Source organism: Cydia pomonella, unplaced genomic scaffold (assembly GCF_033807575.1).
Source record: "Cydia pomonella isolate Wapato2018A unplaced genomic scaffold, ilCydPomo1 PGA_scaffold_103, whole genome shotgun sequence".
Classification (NCBI taxonomy): domain Eukaryota; kingdom Metazoa; phylum Arthropoda; class Insecta; order Lepidoptera; family Tortricidae; genus Cydia; species Cydia pomonella.
In genome coordinates this window covers 1,082-21,543 of record NW_026907748.1, presented here as the reverse complement: position 1 = coordinate 21,543, position 20,462 = coordinate 1,082, and the positions used below count along the sequence as shown (strand labels likewise).

The window sequence follows — 20,462 nt, the reverse complement described above, 5'->3', positions numbered from 1 at the left end:
GTGGAAGTGTGCAGCTAATGAAGAATTAGTCTTGAAACCATTCTTTAGTCAACAGTCAACACCCGGCACTCCATCCATTGTGGCTATTTGTTAATAAAAACCAGCGATCACTTTACTAAAAGCAACTACGGGACAACTTTATCCCCTATGAGAACAGTTCCTGGCGAAATCGTCATTAACTAGGTAAATGGAAAACATAAATCTATATATCGTGCCCTCACGAAACAAAGGTTCTCCGAAGCAGATTCATCCCCTGTTCAAGCTAAAAGATGATTCGTTCGTGCTAAGTATCAATGGACTAGCAGACTTAGAATCCTAGAGGAAGGCAGCCTGGGGTCGCAAGAGTGTCACGACAAACTTTTGGAAGTGTTGACGTCGTGGTTGTTCGCGCCGCCTGGTTCCAGCTAGTTACTCATTTAGGTACACGTGGACTGTCAAGATAATAATTTTATTTGTGGTGATTTAAGATAAAGTGATAGTGCCTCTTTTGTTTGTGTTACCTCAATTACAGGTTTGCTATATGTAAGACTATCTAAAATTATTTTAATTCAGAAAATCCGTACACTGTCTTGTGATGACCCATTTAAATATAGGCACTTACCCATCAGTTAGTAACAAACTAAAAACAATGTTGCCTTGTATGACACAAAATTGCTTCTTTCCACTATCTGATTAGTTGTAGGTACATACATAATATTGTACACTAACTTGTCTGCTTATGAGTTACAAATTGTTTCATAATAACTCAATACCCTTATAGTATATTCGAAAGTGATCAATATAGTAAGTTATAATGTTTAAATATTAGGCAAAATAATATTTTACTGAATAAACTCCAAATCAGATGAGCGGCCCAAACGGGTCAATATTCTAAGTTATAGATAGACTAGCTAAAGAATGGGTTTTCTCATCTTTCTTCTAATAATGATCTGCAGTACCATTAACTTACTTTGGTGGGTCCTAGTGGGAATGATTATTCTCAGTTGTTACCAGTAAAATATTTTAATGTTCAATATTCACAAAAATATATAACACATAAATATACAGTGAGTTATTTTTTCCTTTGAAAGCCGTTTCAGTAAACGGCTCCAGAACTGAAAAAACATTTTAAAACAAAAAGGTATGAAATTAATAGTTCTTCAAAAAACATTCTAACAATACAGCTACTTCATAATTAAGTTTCTAGTATGTTAATACTGATAATTAAACATTTCAAATTTGTTTCTGTAGTTACCTCCTTCTCCTACTCCTCTGGAGTTTCAGGCGTACATAGGCTACGGAGACTGCTTATCATCAGGCGGGCCGTATGCTTGTTTGCCACTGACTTAGTATAAAAACCTGTAGTAAAATAAGAACAAATCAGCGGTGCCACTATGGTTCTATTTTTATCACTTGTCACTATGCCCATCACTTTCGCACTTACATACATACTTGTTAGAATGTGACAGGCGTGGTGACAAATGATAAAGAGTTGACCTTAGCCCTACAGAGAAAGTTAAACTACAATCATTAGTCTTATCAGCGGTGGCATCATGGCTCCATTTTTATCACTTGTCACTATGCCTGTCACTTTCGCGCTTACATATTTGTTAGAACGTGACAGACATGGTGACAAATGATAAAATGATAAAGAGTCGACCATCTTAGCCCTACAGGTCTTATCCATTAAATAAGTGCGAGAAAATTTACTTATCTTAGATGAGTTTTCTGTTTATTTTTTTTCTTTGATGACTCATTCTTTGATAATTTATTTTGACATTTATTAGTGATCTCATGTGTAATATAAGAATTGTTTCATTGTTAATAATAATATAATATGTTATGAGTTATGATTATGAATAATAAGATATTATATGCTGTGCCCTTGCAGGGTCCATGTGAGACATTGTATATCATGTATAACATCTATACTGTACCATGGTTGCAATAAAGAATGATTATGATTATGATTTAGTACATTGTGTAGTCCATACTAATATTTACTGTTGAAAACAACACATTTGTTATTATTTATGATTGGATTTTATATTATTTATTTACTGGGTTAGATGTGTTTGACTGCTTTTATCTGAACCAAAAACCCAATAATTGGTATAAAATAATAGTTTGTTATGTTTATTTAAGCAAGGCCTGTACTTTCAAGGTAGTAAATAAAAAATTAAAAAATAATATTTTTTATTTCTATAGTTCATAAATAATGCTCCTTTTGTGACCGATCAGAAAGACACTTTACCCCCAATTTTAAATTCTACATTGTAGTGCAGAGATTGTTAGCAGAAGTTGCTAAATTGCTACCTAGGTTTATGGTTGAAACATTCAAAATATTTTAGAGGATAGTGGACGACCACTTCCCCCATTTTCCTCCCTCAATATTGACATTATGAATAATATTTTTAAACAATTTCATGTATATTAACCATATATAGCTATGCCCCTTTGTTTTCCTCTTTTCGATTTATTATTATTAGGTATAAGATAGGAGCAAAATGAGAAGGTACTTAGCATCGCACGTTTACCCAGTATCACAGCAGTCTTGAAACAGAGACGCTTACGGTGGTTGGGGCACGTGCACAGGATGGAGCCCTCTCGTTTGCCACGTAAGGGCTCCTCTACACGATGGCCCAGCGTAGGCCAGTCCAAGGGACGCAGCTATGCGGTGAAATGAGATAGCAATATCACTTGCTCCCTCTAACGCATAAATGCGTCCCTAGGACTGGCCTACGCTGGGCCATCATGTAGAGGAGCCATAAGACTATCCTAAGCGAAGTAGCGCACGCGAAACGACCGGTTGGGCGACCAATGCTTCGTTTAAAGGATAGCGCAAAGCGAGATATGTTGTCCTTCCGGATCGATCCCACCAACTGGGAAAGGGAGGCTGAAGACCGCGAGCACTGGAGGAAGACCCTGGGAGATGGAGTAGTTGCACACGATGAAGCATGGCTTAAACTCCTTCACACTAGGCGAGAACTGAGACACCAGCGCGCTGTTTTCCCACCTTCGTCACCGGGCATGACATTCTCCTGCCCGCCATGCGGTCGCGGCTGCCGCTCTCGAATTGGGCTTACTAGTCATTTACGTAAGTGCCTTAATGTTATGGGCGCTGTTCAAACCATCATTTAATTGATGTTAAAGGCCAAATGATGTGGAACAAAATACAAATTCCATACAATTATCAAAAACACTTATAATATTTGAAAAATCTTAAAAAATCAAACAAAGGGGCATACGTATTATTTATATACATAAAAGGGTGTAGCAGGATAGCCTAGGAAAAATTGCCCCCAGCGATTTTGGGCCGAAACTGTAATCATACGATGCCTTTTGGGGAGGTTATACTCTGCACAAAGTTTCATCCCTCTGTTACCCCCTGGGGGTGAAAAACACCCGATTAACCCCAAAACTGTTTTAATTATTTTTTCCTAAACTATGAAAGTGACGAATTTCAAATTTCGTACAAATATTAATAAGACTAAAAGCTATGTGCTAAAAAAATATTAACCCCCTAACCATTTAAATTCTTGTAAAAAAAAAACAAAAATGAAAAAAGAATCATCCTGTATCTCAAGTTTGGCTCACGGTACACACACCATTTTTTTTTTTTAAATGTACCAATTTATATTCTATATTATATAAAAGTTTCATGGACCTACTCCAGAAGGAACATTGCGAAATTAAAATAAACGTACTATTTCGTAGCCACTAATCATTATACTCGTATCATGCTTAATACGCAACGTCTCGGACCCGAAACCAAGATAATTTTAAAAAACCGGCCAAGAGCATGTCGGGCCACGCTCAGTGTAGGGTTCCGTAGTTACTCTTCCGTCACAATAAGCTAAACTGGAGCTTTAAGTATAGTAAATTGTTAACCAAGGGATGAAACGGTACCTTTCACGCGAGTTAAACAAATAGGCAAATTTGCATAATCAGTACCTAATTAAAGTATGTCTTTTTACTATGAAGGGGAAACTTTTTGCGATAACTCAAAAAAAGCTAAACTGATCATGTCCGCTATAGTTTTCATTTAATGTCTTTCTTAAGCTCTACTTCCACGATTTTTTTCATTTTTTTTGGACCTATGGTTCAAAAGTTAGAGGGGGGGGACACATTTTTTTTTCTTTCGGAGCGATTATCTCCGAATATATTCACTTTATCAAAAAATGTTTGTTGAAGACCCCTATTAGTTTTGAAATACCTTTCCAACGATACTCCACACTGTAGGATTGAAGCAAAAAACAAAAATTCACCCCCACTTTACGTGAAGGGGAGGTACCCTCAAAAAAAAATTAGATTTTATTGTACGACTTTGTCGGCTTTATTGATTTACATATCCATGCCAAATTTCAGCTTTCTAGCACTAACGACCACGGAGCAAAGCCTCGGACAGACAGACAGACAGGCAGACGGACATGGCGAAACTATAAGGGTTCCTAGTTGACTACGGAACCCTAAAAATGTTTTTATAAATACAAATGAGTTTGATTCATACTTCTTTATCCCCACCTTTTTCAAATCGGGCACGAGCAGCGCCAGCGGTCCGATCGCAAGCCATTGTTTATTAATAATGCAAGGCTCTTAGTGGGAGTTCAATGAATAGTACGCACCAAAGAGCCAATACATATTAATTTCGCAATGTTATTCCTTCTGGAGTAGGTCCATGAAACTTTTGTATCATGTAGAATATAAACTGGTTCATTTTTGAAAAAAAAAATGGTGTGGTACCATGAGCCAAACTTGATATACAGGTTGATTCTTTTTTTATTTTTGTTTTTTTTACAAGAGTTTAAATGGTTAGGGGGTTAATATTTTTTTAGCACATAGATCAATCATAGATCTTATTAATATTTGTACAAAATTTGAAATTCGTCACTTTCATAGTTTAGGAAAAAATAATTAAAACAGTTTTGGGGTTAGTCGGGTGTTTTTCACCCCCAGGGGGTAACAGAGGGATGAAACTTTGTGCAGAGTATAACCTCCCCAAAAGGAATCGTTTGATTACAGTTTCGGCCCAAAATCGCTGGGGCAATTTTTCCTAGGCTATCCTGCTACAATTGGAAAATCAATATATTTAAATTTTTCATTGCAATAATTTTCATATAATGTCAATTGTGCTGCGTCACGCTCTCCCCAAATAATCTTATTACATAAGTACTATATTACTTGTAATATTATTATTTCTAATTAAATTTAAATTACAAACTAATTCTAACGGATGATGGTCCGACCAGTACACGTCATAATGTATTTTTATACTCCGTATTAGTTTCCGTGCCGCTTCAGATACTACACAGTGATCCAGCCAGCTTTTAGTACCATTAATATCACTAACATAGGTGTATGTATCCGAGGCCACTCCTAGAATGTCTATGTCCGCACATTGCCATCTAACATCCGCACAAAAGTCTAACAACTCCTTACCGAATCGTCTGCCCGGGTGAGCGTTGAAATCCCCTAATATGAAGACGCAGTCTACCTGGCACTCCTCCACTATTGCCGCCATTTCCCCTAGGCATTCCGTAAATTCGGTAAGAGTCTCCGCAGAATCGACGGGCATGTACACAGAGAACACCAAGAGCGAACGATCCGATAACACTATCTTTACAGCAGCGAGTCGCGCACTTTTACAATGCACAATCGAAACCGATGTAAATAAACATTTCCGCCACAATAACGCCACACCGTGCACCGCCGTACGGCCTACCGCGTAAAATCCCAGCTCCAGTATCGACCGCCGATGCTACACCCTTTCGTAAAAATATTGTCACCGAAATTTAAATGCGACTTTCCTCACTCCAGTGAGTGAGACAAGCTTTCGTCATAATGATGATGCCTTTCATTCATGAATGTAAATAAATGTGGTTAACTTTACTTGATGTTTAATTTTATTAACCTTTAATAATGAACTCACTACTGAGGTGAAAAGTTGCGTGTCACACGAGAGCAGTTATTTTACATCTCGTGTTTTTAACTCCCTCGCTACGCTCAAGATTCTAACTTAGAATCACTCGCTTCGTGATGCAATTATAGAATCTTTCGCTTACTCAAAATCAACACTCGCAAGAAAAACCAACTTTCCTGTCTTGTTGCACAAATAACTATGTACAGTACATATGGTGCTACTTTACCGCACTAGTGCGAAAATTAGCGTATTACGTTACTGTGTCGAACATTTAAAGGCCCATATGTACTGTAAAACGTTGTACGATACATGTGCAAATAGGTAATTCGCAACTCGACCCGATTTAAAACACTCCCTTCGGTCGTGTTTTAATTTATCGCCACTCGTTTCGAATTTCCTATTTTCGCACTAGTATCGTAATGTACTATTACAGTACATACGGTGCTACTATAGTGTTACGCACTAGTGTGTAAATTAGCACATTATGTAACTAAGTATGTCGAAAATTTAAAGGGTCATATGTACTGTAAAACGTTGTACGACACATGTGCGAATAGGTAATTCGCAACTCTTGTCGATTTAAAAGACTCCCTTCGGTCGTGTTTCAATTTATCGCCACTAATGTATCGTAAATAACTATTATACAATCGTGATATAATAAATAAATATTATAGGACATTATTACACAAATTGGCTAAGTCCCACAGTAAGCTCAATAAGGCTTGTGTTGAGGGTAATTGGTTAGTCTTATTTGCAGGCAATAACGGACCAGCGTTGGACCAAAAATGTTACGTCATGGAAAGGGCCACTAGGGAAACGGGGTATAGGAAAACCTGTTACTAGATGGGAAGACGAAATAAAAAATATAGCTGGTCAAAACTGGATGCGAATAGCTCAAGATAGAGATGAGTGGAAAACTCTGGAGGAGGCCTTCACCTGTGAAGACGGGGTTCTTGCTACATATTAAAATTCATTTTGAAATAGTTTTAGAGCTGCCATTGGGAAGCTATAAGTAATTAAGTTTGCTTATAGTTTTTTGATGTTGGTTCTAAAATTATTTTAACTTAACTCTAAACAACAATGTTAAAATGTTAAAATTTCGCAAGAAATAAAAGGCTATTTTATTTTATTTATTTATTATTTATTTGCAGGTTCATACATTTGCCATTTAATGCAAGTAGCTAATGTATGAACTCGCAATAAACACTAATCAATGTATAAACAGACCCCAATGTCAGCCTCACATACCTGAATGGGCTGTGTGCCACACTTTCCCATGCTGACCTTACATGTTGAATTGAACATAGGTACAGTTAGCTGCAAAAAGTATGTATCGAAAGAATTGTACTTGGTACTACACTCTTATTACGCTGCGGGCTTAGCATGGTCTTAGTTATCACGCGATATGGTGACAATCTTGTTGTTAAAATGACAGTTTTCTTCGATTTTATCGTTCACACTACGGTTGCAGACGATAATAGGAGTTATCCACATTTGACAGCGATAGATGACAATCGACAATTTGCATAACATGGTCGTCGGATAATTTGACACATTATCCCATTTTGGCAGTTCAATATAGTTAATTTTATCTACGTGCTTCTTAGGTCACGACAAGCGTTGTCGTGGATGCAAAGCTCATGAAAAAACCTATGTTAAGGTATAAATTATCAGTAAGTATCCGTTTTTCTATGATTTTATTGAGTGTTAGTTATTGAGTGTTAGTTAGTTAGTTAGTAGTGTAACTCCTCTGGAGTTGCAGGTGTACATAGGCTACGGAGACTGCTTACCATCAGGCGGGCCGTATGCTTGTTTGCCACCGACGTAGCAAAAAAAAAAAGTTCCGCTGCATATAATATTGTCAATATTTTCTTTGCAGGGATGTCGAGATTTTTTTTCTTCCAGCTCGCAACTGCTGCAGAGGAAAAAGAAAGAAGAAGGATTCAGCGACGATCTTTGAGGGACGCTGGAAACCCCTTTGATATGCCGGACGAAGAGTTCCGTCATATATACAGAGTACGAAAGGAGTTAGTGTTATATATTTGTGAAGAACTCAACGCCGACCTCCAGCCTCACAAGGGTGATGGATTGCCATCTCACCTTAAGGTAAAGCTATAATATTGCAGTGTTGCTCATATAGTACCAAAAGTTTGTATGTTAAGATACCGCACAATCACACAAAATTAGCTGATACAAATATTTGGGTGAAATTGTTGTTTATAACATAACAGAGGTGCTACATTATACCTTAAAATTTAAATATTTCTTAAGCGAAAAAATTTACTTAAATAATTAAGCTGTGTACAACTACTTAAATAAGATTCTAACAGCATTACATCTGCTGGCTGATGGCAATTATCAACACGGGACTGGTCAGGATCATGGTTTATCTATTGGTCAGACGACTGTAAGCCACAGTATCTCGAACAATTTGTAGATGCTGTGAACAGAAGGTATGTTTATTGGACCACTGACCTACTAGGCATCAAAAACTGTGAGAGTATACTAGGGCTATCTTAGTAGTTTTTACTTTTTTGAATAAGCATCAGTGTTGATGTATTGTGTAATGAGATAGGTATTGTTTGATAGTTATGTTCAGGTAGTTAGTTACATTGGATACATAATCTGGAATTGCAATACTAGCTAGGTTTGACTAAGGTTAAGTTCTAAAACGTGCCATCTAAAATATGCTCCTTTTTACAGACTTAAAGACCAATGGATAATAGTTTTTCCTGGAACTGATCGGTCCCGACGATCAGTTGCCTCAGGATTTGAGGATGCATATGGTCTGCCAAATATCTTGGGTGCAGTAGACTGCACTCAAGTGAAAATATTTCCCACCTGTGCCACACGGAGTGCAATATCTGAATCGGAAAGGCGTTCACGCTCTTAATGTACAGCTAGTAAGTTTCAATTTTAGTTACAAATAATGATTTTTTTATATTAATCATAAAATCCTCATCACTGACCACAATGTATGTATATTATAATTAAATAAAGAAATATAAATACTATGGGACAATCTAACACAAATCGACTAAGATAATGATGTACCTAATCTAGATTGATTATAATAATTCATTAAAATAATAACTTATATGTTACTACTTGGTTGTCACCAATTCTCAAATAAGAATATAAATAACCTTATATCTTCAGATTGCAGATGTCAACTGTAAGATCTTGGCAGTAAACACGAGGTTTCCTGGCCGTGTGCACGACTCTTTCATATTTAACAATTCGTCCATTTAGGATGAATTAAGAAGATTGTACAATGGCCACATTGGGGAGTATTTCCTTCTGGGTAAGCAGAAAATTGTGTATCTGTACCTAGTGTAAATTTATTCGATGGGGAGACGTGACGTACGCGTTTGCGTTAACTGTCATTTTGTATGGAATTTTGAGTTTCCAAAACATCCCGCTTGGCGCGCTGTTTCTAAATCCCTTAGCACCACTTGCACCATTTCACTAACTCGGGGTTAACTGGTTAACCCTGGAGTTACCATGTTACCAGTACAATTTCACATTGGGTTAACGGTTTAACCGGTTAACCCCGGGTTATTGGAATGGGGCAAGTGCATGTTAGTAAATGTACTAAGATCACGACCACAGAATAAATAGTTCATGACTAAGTTAATATACCTATCATAATGTAAATAACCGGCCAAGAGCATGTCGGGCCACGCTCAGTGTAGGGTTCCGTAGTTACTCTTCCGTCACAATAAGCTAAACTGGAGCTTAAAGTGTAGTAAATGGTACCTTTCACCCGAGTTAAACAAATAGGCAAATTTGCATAATCAGTACCTAATTAAAGAAGTCTTTTTACTATGAAGGGAAAACTTTTTGCGATAACTCAAAAACAGCTAAACTGATCATGTCCGCTATAGTTTTCATTTAATGTCTTTCTTAAGCTCTACTTCCACGATTTTTTTCATATTTTTTGGACCTATGGTTCAAAGTTAGAGGGGGGGGGCACATTTTTTTTTTCTTTCGGAGCGATTATCTCCGAATATATTCACTTTATCAAAAAATGTTTCTTGAAAACCCCTATTAGTTTTGAAAGACCTTTCCAACGATACCCCACACTTTAGGGTTGAAGCGAAAAAAAAAATTCACCCCCACTTTACGTGTAGGGGAGGTACCCTAAAAAAAATTAAAATTTTAGATTTTATTGTACGACTTTGTCGGCTTTATTGATTTATATATCCATGCCAAATTTCAGCTTTCTAACACTAACGACCACGGAGCAAAGCCTCGGACAGACAGACAGACAGACAGACAGACGGACATGGCGAAACTATAAGGGTTCCGTTTTATGCCATTTGGCTACGGAACCCTAAAAAGGCATAAGCAAGGGGGAAGTTTCGTTAGTTGTTCAGATGATTAAGTATTATGTAACCAAAAAATAATAATTTCAGGTGACTCGGGGTATGCTCTTGAGCCATGGCTCATGACGCCAGTGCTGAATCCTGCCCCGGGAAGCCCAGAAGCAAGGTAGGTACACGGTCTGGCACTGTCGCGTGCGCAACACGATCAAGCGTACCAATGGGTACCTCAAAAACGTATTCCGGTGCCTGGGCCACGACCGCGTCTTACACTACAGCCCGACGAAGGCATCGTCAATAATAAATGCATGTTGCGTAGTATACAACATAATGCAACATTATAGGTAAGTGAGCTTAACATTGCAGATTCTCATCAGTGATAGAGAGGTTAGATAAGTAACGAAATTTTCTTGTTTCGCGGTAGACCCTCAGGGCCTCCGCTAGCTGACGCGGACGCCCGCCGCGTGCGCACGCTCGCGGGTCCTGCTCCCAGGCCAATTCCGTCGCACGCGCCCGCGCCACTTAGCGCTATTCATACAATTTGTTATTAGACGGGGCGTCCGTTCGGATAATCCGCGTCAGCTAGCGGAGGCCCTCAGATTGTGATGGATTGTGGTAGTTGTGACCCCTACGCAGAGTTTCGCGTAATATTCCCTATTAAATGAAGATAAGGGCAAATGGAATAAATTTCATTGTTCAGCGATTGATGAAGAAAGTTTCACATTTTTACTCTTTATAGTGATGATTAGATTTCTTCTTTAAATTCTAATATTCTTACCGATGTTCTCCTTTTTCTTGCAGAAATGTTCCCGAGGAAATCGTAGGAGATATTGATGAAGACGCTCCTCAAGAACTTCCTCATCGTCATGCGCAAAACGGACTACTATTAAGAGTGGCGCAGGAAAAGCGTGCGCGTCTAATAAATACATATTTTGCTTATTACTATGTTTTATTCTGATACAAATACCTACCTAATATACAAAACGTAGAAAAATGCGCAATGCTTTAGATTCCCTTAACTTTGTTATGGCTACAGGAAAAATGGGAAAGAGTTAACCATATTATAAAATGTGTATGAACCAAATCCCTTTTTCCCGCTCTATGTAGTAATATACTAAATAAGTATGTATTTTCTTTCAAGAAATGTAATCAGAACATTATTTTACTAATAAAACACAGTTTTCAAAATCAGTAAACTTTAATTCCTTTTGCTCGGAAAACAAATAGGTAAAAACTCAAAAAACGCCCCGAAAACCCCCATATAGCAAATTTAATTGAAATCATTTGAGCCATTTTCGAGATCACCGTAATCATTGACATATATCTAAGGACGGGCCTTATGGGCAATAAGAATAACCGGTCAAGTGCGAGTTCGTTTACCTCGCACACCGAGGGTTCCGTACAAACTTCAAATTTTCTCATGAAAGACTTGACCAATGTAAAAAAAACAATTTTTATTCTTAAACTTCGGAGATGAGAGAGGGGGGGGGGGATGGTATTATTTTCACATTTTCCTTCATACGTAAATTTTTTTTTCACAATGAAAATAAAAAATTGTTTTGTAATTTTCAATTTGAGCTCTTTCAAATGATACCCCACTTGACCTATTTAACTAGACTTTGCAATTTTACCCCCTCTTCATATTGGGAATTTTCCATTATTAATACTTACAAATAAAATAAAATAAATACACATCCAATATGTTTGGGTCAGCGTTATTCATTACTATTCCAAATTTCACATCGATAGCTTAAGTACTTCTCGAGATATTTAGCAATAGCACCATAAGGGTTCCTTTTGTACCTTTTTGGTACGGAACCCTAATAAACATACGGTGTGTATTTTTGATATGGCCGCAAACGTAAACTAGACGGAGGGTGCGAGGACAGCGCTTAGCTCAGACGTCTTCCTCTTCCATTATAACTGTGTCTTCCAAGTTCTCAATAATCTCGGTGTCCTCCAATGTGTTAATACTGGAACAATACCAAAATATAATTTATAATAATAATTAAGAAGTGGGTCCTTTATTCAAGGTACGAGATATTAACGGTGATTACTTTTGAAGCCACATCCATATATGTGTGTAAGTTGAGTCTCTCGAGCAACTCGCAGATGGCGTTGCAATCGTTTAAAAAACATGTCACTAGGTACAACAAACCCAAAGGAACAAAACCGACATTAGACGATTCGATGGTAATCCCAGCCAGTGTAGACGTGCCTCGGCCGAGGCGGCGCACTAGGGCGAGGAAAACGCGCGCTCCGCCTCGTCCGAGGCACGTCTACACTGGCCGTTTTGTGCGTGAGGAAGTTGCCTGGCGCGTATGCTCGCTCTGTGTGGACCCGGCTATTTGAGTTACTTTTGTTTGGTGACTAACTAATCAAAGATGAAATAAGATTTACCACAATTATGAATGAGGAGTAGAAATTCACGATAAAAAAGCTATGCATTTGACATTTCGAAAGACCTCCGTCTACACTAGCACCCCTAGTGGCGAAATTAAACGCGGTAGCACTCATTCGGGCGTTAATAATATTGTATTCCAAAGGCTCTCATACACGAAAATAAGATCTTGCTCCTTGGAAAGGTCAGAGGATGAACCTATAATTAGTCAGGTAGTTCAACCTCAGGGTAGGAGTGCTTGTTCATTCGTTCGCGTGTTATTACTAGTACATACTACTTAAACAATAAATAATACGTTTATTTGTTAGTTGATATGAGCAAAGAAAATTTGAAATAGAGGTGGATTGTCAATGAAAATTTTGTAGCTACAGCAGATTTACTGCCATCTTTAGGCACACGATTAAAACTTTTAGAACGCCATTTGACTTTGATCCTTATTCTTTTACTGATGTGTCAAATTTGTTAAATATCAGAAAGGGGCGCCATATTACCGGGCATAACCCGGCCCGGGCCTTTGATCTATTAGATGGCGCCACTTTTTGATATTTAACAAATTATACACATATCAGTGTACGGATAAGGATCAAAGTCAAATGACGTTCTAAAAGTTTTAATCATGTGTCGAAAAATTGCAGTAAATTTACTGTGGCTACAAAGGTTTCTTTGAGAATCCACCTGTTTCAAATTTTCTTTGATATCAGTATTAATAGTATTTTATGCATCAGTTGTATAAGAAGGGTCAAAAAAGGCGAGTGGCGTGAGTTACAATGTGAGCCGGAGCCGAAGGCGTAGGCGAACATTGTAAAGGAATACGCCACGAGAATTTTTTGACCTACTTATACAACGTTGCATACAATATTTTTCCTACGAGTCAACAAAAATAAATCTTAATTTAGGTAAACAAATGACAGCAAAAGTATATAGCCAAGACGCGCGAGCATACCTTGTTACGCGCCCGGCCCGCCCCGGGCCGCGGCCGGCCGGTCGGCGACACCTCCTCGTAACTCATGAGGCCCTGGTACTCGCTACTTGCTAAATTAATTTTTTGGACAGTTTTTTCTCAATTTTGGCCACCGTAGCCTACGGAGACTAACAAGCAACGCTAAGCGGTCTTCGTAGTCTATGGGTGTTGCTATATTACGGGTGTCACATGCGTGTTTCTGACTTATGACGTAATTATTTTTACTATAAATAAAATAAATAAAATAAGCCTTTATTGCTGTTCTACAGTGATAACAATATTAGGTTTTTCTTTTCCGACGACTGAGTTTTGTAACAACAGCTTGTCTTTCGACAAAGGCCTCCTCTAAAGAGTTCCATTTCTCCCTATCTCTTGCGAGTCTCGTCCATCCTGGGCCGGCCACTTTCCTGAGGTCATCTTCCCAGCGTTTCCATTGGCCACCCTGGTTCCTTTCACAACCTATTGGGCACCATTCTGTTATCTTCCTAGTCCATTTATCAGTTTTTTCTCTTATCATGTGTCCTGCCCACTTCCATTTTAGTGTTTTACATACTTTGTTCGCATCTTTGAATTTGGTGATACCTTTAATTTTGTTTAATTTTATTTTATCTATTCTTTTTACTCCAATTACACTTCTCTCTATTCCATTTTGGCATACTTTAATTTTGTTGGTTAATTTTTCAGTTAGTGACCATGTTTGGCAACCGTATGTTAAACACGGAAGGATGCATGTGTTAAAGACTTTCCTTTTTTCCTTTATTGGCATGTCTTGGTTTTTCATTACTTCACTAAGTGACCAAAATCTTTTCCAAGTGTTGGCAATTCTTCTATCAATTTCTTTAGCCATAGTATCACTGGTCGCTATTAGCTGACCCAAGTATACATACTCGTCAACATAGTCTATTTTTTCCTTATTTACCATGATGGTGTGACTATGTGAACCGTTAGTCATATTTTTGGTTTTGTTTGTGTTCATTGAAAGGCCAGCTACTATGCTTTGGTCTGATAGTTGTTGTAGCATTTGTTCTAGATTTTCTGGACATTCTGAGAATAGAATCAAATCGTCTGCAAAACGCAAATGATTCAGATTTTCGCCATTTATGTTGAGTCCATTATTATTCCATTCCAGATTTCTGAATATCATCTCTAAGGCCGCCGAGAACAACTTAGGAGAAATTGGATCACCTTGTCGGACTCCTCTTTCTATAGAGAACTCTTTTCCCGTTGCTTCTAGTCTGATTTGGGCAGTGCTTTTGGAGTATATGTTTTTAAATAAGCGTATGTATTTTTCTTGGATTCCTTGAGTACGCAATGCTTCCCAGATGTAATCATGTTCTAAAGAATCGAAGGCTTTGTTGTAATCGACAAATCCTAGATAGTAGGTTTTATTGTATTCCCTGTACTTTTGTAGAACTTGTTTTAAAACATGGATGTGGTCGACGGTTGAATATTTGCTACGGATACATTACATTTTTACTATGCAACCAAATGAATATTTTGTAAGTTGGCATCAATGCACTTAGTTTAAAACTGTATTCGTTTTGGTTTTGTTAGGTTGGTAGCCATTAATCGCAGTAACATTATAGCTTATAAAAGCACAAGAGCTTTTATGAGGAATAGACAATATAGACTTTTCTTGAAATCTTTTATGTATGTTCTTATATTCGTGTTAATGAATGCATAAATGACAGATAACAGTAGAGGAGTAGGAAAAAGTCTTACCGATTCGCCAACAAGTCGTGCCCCTCCTTCAAAACACTCCATTTTTGTTTCTGCGCCTCATTAAAAATTTTCAGTTCGTTCAGGATATCCTGTCAACATAAAATATGTTATAGCAAGTTTAATCTAAGTGGTATCACAGAGCACATAATAAATAGCGCCATCTACCACAATGGAGATTATCTGTTCTACATAACTACATTTACTTGTTCCAGCTCATACTAAAGTTGCACAAGAAAGCCTTCATATACCACTGATTTCTTACGGGCTCCCCGTATACCTACTTATTGTGGGAATACAGAATTTGAGTCAAACATATCCATACACAATTTACGGTATTAACAGCTTTATATCTTATTTCTGTTATGATAACTGACTCACACAAAATATAACTATAATAAGTTGTCAAATTTTATGAACATTTAACTATTAACAACAACCAACACCAGATTTGACTATTATGATACTACCAAACGCTGATATATACCGCACACGAATGAGAAGCTAATAGGTTACTTAGGATTGAATAAGTCTAGTGTTATGAAATATATTAGTAATAATAACATTGCCGTGTACCGTCCAGTCAAACATATGACCATGGTCAAGATTTCAAGATAAATAAAATTCCAGCCTTTCAATAAAATGCATGTTAATTATAAGTTTCATAATAACCCTCTTATGGGTAGTTGGTGGTGTTATTTTATTTAAACGGCACTGTACGATACGAGAAATCCCGAAATGTAGATTTTGCGATTGCTCGCGTATATATATATTTATTATTTGTATGTTTTATCAATACAAATAAGGTCAGATGGGGTAAGCGAAATATGGAGGCAAGAGAAACACTTGTAGGGAATGGTACGTCAAGTATGGAGCTTACAGGCTTTATGTATGCATTCTTACTGCCAAGTTACTGTTTTTCTTGTCCCAAGTTAAATAAACAATGTTTCTCGTACTCAACCTGATCTTAAAACAGAATTATTAGTTCATAAATTAATTAATTACTCTTAAAATATTATCATGCTCATGCTGCAGATGATTAAATTGTGCTGTCGAAGGTGCCGGTTCCGTCGTGCGGTTGCGGGGCAAGTACACAGCTCTGTGTACGTGGATACGCGTGCAGGGCGCGGATCCACGTACACAGAGCTGTGTACTTGACGTGCAGGCAGGACAAGACGTGCGGGTTGGGCGGTTATTGCGGAACGAGCGAGAAGGGCGGGACGGGCATAGCGGGCGGAAAGGGCGGCAAGAGAGGGACGTTCGGGTAGTCCAGGACTTGTGGGCAGTACTGAATGCGTGGAGCGTATAGGGCTGGCAGAAGGAGAGGGAGACGAGGACAAATGAGAGGTGGAGAAGTGGGGTTGTTCGCTGAGCAAGGCCGCAGTAACGGTGGCGGTTGTTGGAACAACAACGAGATTTTCAGCAGTGGCAGAAAACGTGCTGCCAGCCACACTGTTCCCAGCACCCGAAAACTCAACGTAGTCGTCAATCTGAGGCAATGAGCACATGCAAGTTTAAAATATTTGTTATAAGAATGAAAACAAGCAAAAGATTGTAAAAACTTTTACCCGACTATGATTTTTTTCTTAACTATAGCACCTCTTCCTTGTCCAAAGTCAGTTAAATATTATTATGTAGTCTATGTCACCCCATAAAAATGAACCTATAAACACCTCATTCACCAAAATTGATTAGTAATTTATACACAACAAAAACATACCGGCATATATACGGCATCCATACGTAGACTGCTAAAATCATAACCCTTCCCATTCTCATAGTCGGGTAAAAATAATTCCGGTTAAACCAAACCAAAAACTTAAAAAGTAAATATATCTGAAAATGCTAGCTTCTGCAAGGGTGTCGCCAGCGGGGAGCAGGTGCCCACCTAGAGAATAAAATCTGTTGTCATTTATACATGATTAGCCGGGTCCACACAGAGCGAGCATACGCGTGAGGCAATATTCTCACGCACAAACTGGCCAGTGTAGACGTGCGCTCGGGCAAGGAAAACGCACGCGCCTCCTCGGTCGCTCTGTGTGGACTCGGCTATATAAATTCAACAATATTTATACCCATAGTCATAACTGCATGCGATTATGGCAAAATTAATACACTAACTATACTTATTAATAGTATTAAAACAGCTTTTACAGTACAGTCAGCGTCAAATACTTTGTAGCAACCAAAGTAGCCAAATAGTTCGGTACACCATATATTTAGTATGGTGTACTACGAAGTATTTGACGCTGACTGTACATATGGTACTACTTTACCGCACTAGTGCGAAAATTACCATATTACGTTACTGTGTCAAACATTTAAAGGGTACCTTATGTACTGTAAAACGTTGTACGATACATGTGCGAATAGGTAATTCGCAACTCGTGTCAATTTAAAACACTCCCTTCAGTCGTGTTTTAATTTATCGCCACTCGTTTCAAATTTTCTGACTTGTTATTATATGCCGATACTAAAATATACACCATTATTAAATCAAGTGATGATTGTATGAAACTTCAAGCTGATCTTGATAGACTGAGTTTATATTGTTCTATGAATGAACTGTACTTGAATGTCGAAAAATGCTGTGCCATTACATTTACAAGAAAACGCAATAAGATAGAGTATAATTATTCATTAAACAACAAAAATTTAAGGGTTTTGTCTGAAGTGAAGGACCTGGGGTTAAATCTTGATAGCGAACTACAATTTATTTCACATATTGACAAAATTTCAGCAAAAGCATACAGAATGTTGGGATTCATTTTCCGACAAAGCAGGGATTTTACAAACCCTAAGACTCTGCAACTTCTCTTTAACGCATTTGTTAGGTCCAACTTAGAATACGCTACTACAGTCTGGAATCCTCATTTCAATGTTCACATTAACACAATTCAAAAAATTCAGAACAAATTTATCAGAACAATGAAATTTAATATAAATTTAAATCTTTTTGCCCTGACAATTTCTCTCTTCAACCCCGTAGAGAAATTCGAGATCAGATATTTTTGTTCAAAATCATACATGGCCTTATTGATTCTCCCAATCTTTTGTCTAAAATTTCAATTCGATGTCCTGATCGGCGAACTCGCTCCACAAACCTATTTGCAATTAACTTTGGTCGTACTACATATGCAAGAAATAAGTTCTTAGCTAGAGCGTGTAGAACTTATAATGAAATTTTTTCTGATATTGATATATTCCATTTATCATTACAACAGTTTGTTTCTGTAATAAAATGTACAGCTAATAATAATATTGATTAGTTACTATATTTCAGCATACTTGCCAATTTGTTAATATTGTTTTCAACAGTTTGAGTTATTTGAGTTTTGCATGTTTTGATATTAATGTTAATTTCTGAGCAACATAATTGTTATTACTCATTAGTGGAAACTGTTTGGCTTGTGGATGTGTAATCTGATTAACTATGTGTGTTGTTTTTGCCTGTTTGTTTCCCAAAGGTTTAATTAAATAAATAAATTAACTATTTTTCGCACTTGTATCGTAATGTACTATTGCAATACATATTGTGCTACTTTACCGCCCTAGTGCAGTAACTAGCACTATACATGCATATATTGAAAAGTGCCATATGTACTGTAAGACGTTGTATGTACAATATACATGCAAAAAGGTAATTTCCTACTTTTTGCACTTGTATCGCAAAGTACTTTTAGAAACTACTTAGCCTGACATTAACTCAACAGATACAATAAACAAGACACAATAAACTCTTCATGGTCTTAGTTTAAGCAAAGAGAAATAAGAAAGCTTAGATTACTCACTTCATAAATATTATTAAGAAATTAAAATCAAATCAAATGTTCGACGACCGGTTTAGCCTAGTGGGTCACTACAGCAAAACTATACATATTAAATACCTTTTTTAGAAAACATTATAATAAGCAACTGACTCTTTGACCTGCATTATCATGACCTCAGTAATCATTAAGATGTTAATTTTATTAGTTATTATACTTCATTTTATTACTATGCACAGATTGCACTGTAATTTCATTCAATATTATATAATTATAAAAAAGTGTCTTGTTTAGGAAGACTTCTATGCGGACTAAGTGATGGAAATCTTAACTATGGGAAGCATATTTACTTACCACTTTCCATGCCTGCACTGACTTATTGGGCCCGTGCTCCCTTAAGGCCTGTGCAAGGGCCTCCCATTGCGCCTCGTACCTCTGGGGTCCTTAGAGGCCCGTCAAATTCCCGGTTGGCGAACCGGGTGTGCTGTGACATGTATTCAACGAGCAATCTAATTTGTGCTGCGTTCGAGCGACTGAAAAAAAAACAGTCACATAAGTTAACGATCAAAGGAACTGGCAAATAGCTATATTTTTCTGCAAATAAATTCTTTTTGTTTTGTGTAACTTACATTTTTGGATTTTTGGGTGGCATCCTTTCAAAAGTGGTAGCGGCGGTTTGGCCAAACACTTCACAGTAATAACACGCAAACTGCCGATAAAACTTTTCAAGTTGTCAAAATAGCAAACAACGGAACAACATAAACGGAAAAGGCTTTAATATTTCCTGAGGAGTAGTGGGCAACATATTTTCATCACTGTGATCACTGTCACACATTTTTATTTAGTATTATTCACGGTTTCACTCACAAAACAAAACTTTATGAGTTTTCAAACTTCAACAATGACTTCAACGCAGAGGAATACTCGTGGGCGTCCGTTGTAAAAAAAAATGTTTGTGTTTGCCTAACAATCACAGAACAGAGGGCCTACCGTGAACCACGTTCGACGTGTTGCCTCCCTGTCATACTTACGTACAAATTTATAAGTGCGACAGAGAGGCAACACGTCGAACGTGGTTCGCGGTAGGCCCTGACGCGTCGCAGCAGCGTGCAGCGTGTTTAAGTAGACCGAAGTATGACAGACGCCGCGACGGTATTACATTTCGAAACGCCACCGTTGGCAAATTTGCATTGAATTGAGTCTCCTTAAACAAGAAATATTTTATCGAAATATGTGAAGTTCTATTTTCAACATTTTTATAGTAGCGATAAAATTCGGTGGTTTTCCGATTAATATTATTTAGGAACGCACCGTAAATTTTATACTGCGTACTCAACTTGAATTTGCGTACTATTTTTAAGAGGTGCACGTAACGGAACGCAAAACCCAT

The 20,462-nt window shown here is 37.6% G+C and overlaps 2 long non-coding RNA genes across 3 annotated transcripts; one reads left to right on the top strand and one right to left on the bottom strand.

The window, feature by feature from the left end:
- The first annotated feature begins 7,201 nt into the window (after positions 1–7,201).
- On the top strand, positions 7,202–11,163 carry LOC133533170 (uncharacterized). Of its 2 annotated transcripts, XR_009801822.1 has the most exons (3): positions 7,202–8,802; positions 9,059–10,568; positions 11,026–11,163. It is a non-coding gene; the product is annotated as an uncharacterized LOC133533170 (long non-coding RNA). The 2 variants fall into 2 exon arrangements; XR_009801821.1 differs by having other exon boundaries at positions 7,202–10,568.
- A 4,425-nt stretch (positions 11,164–15,588) lies between these two features.
- Positions 15,589–20,114, bottom strand: LOC133533169 (uncharacterized). The gene is made up of 3 exons (XR_009801820.1): positions 19,702–20,114; positions 19,427–19,605; positions 15,589–17,778 (listed from the first exon to the last, which is right to left on the bottom strand). It is a non-coding gene; the product is annotated as an uncharacterized LOC133533169 (long non-coding RNA).
- Between the last annotated feature and the right edge of the window lie 348 nt (positions 20,115–20,462).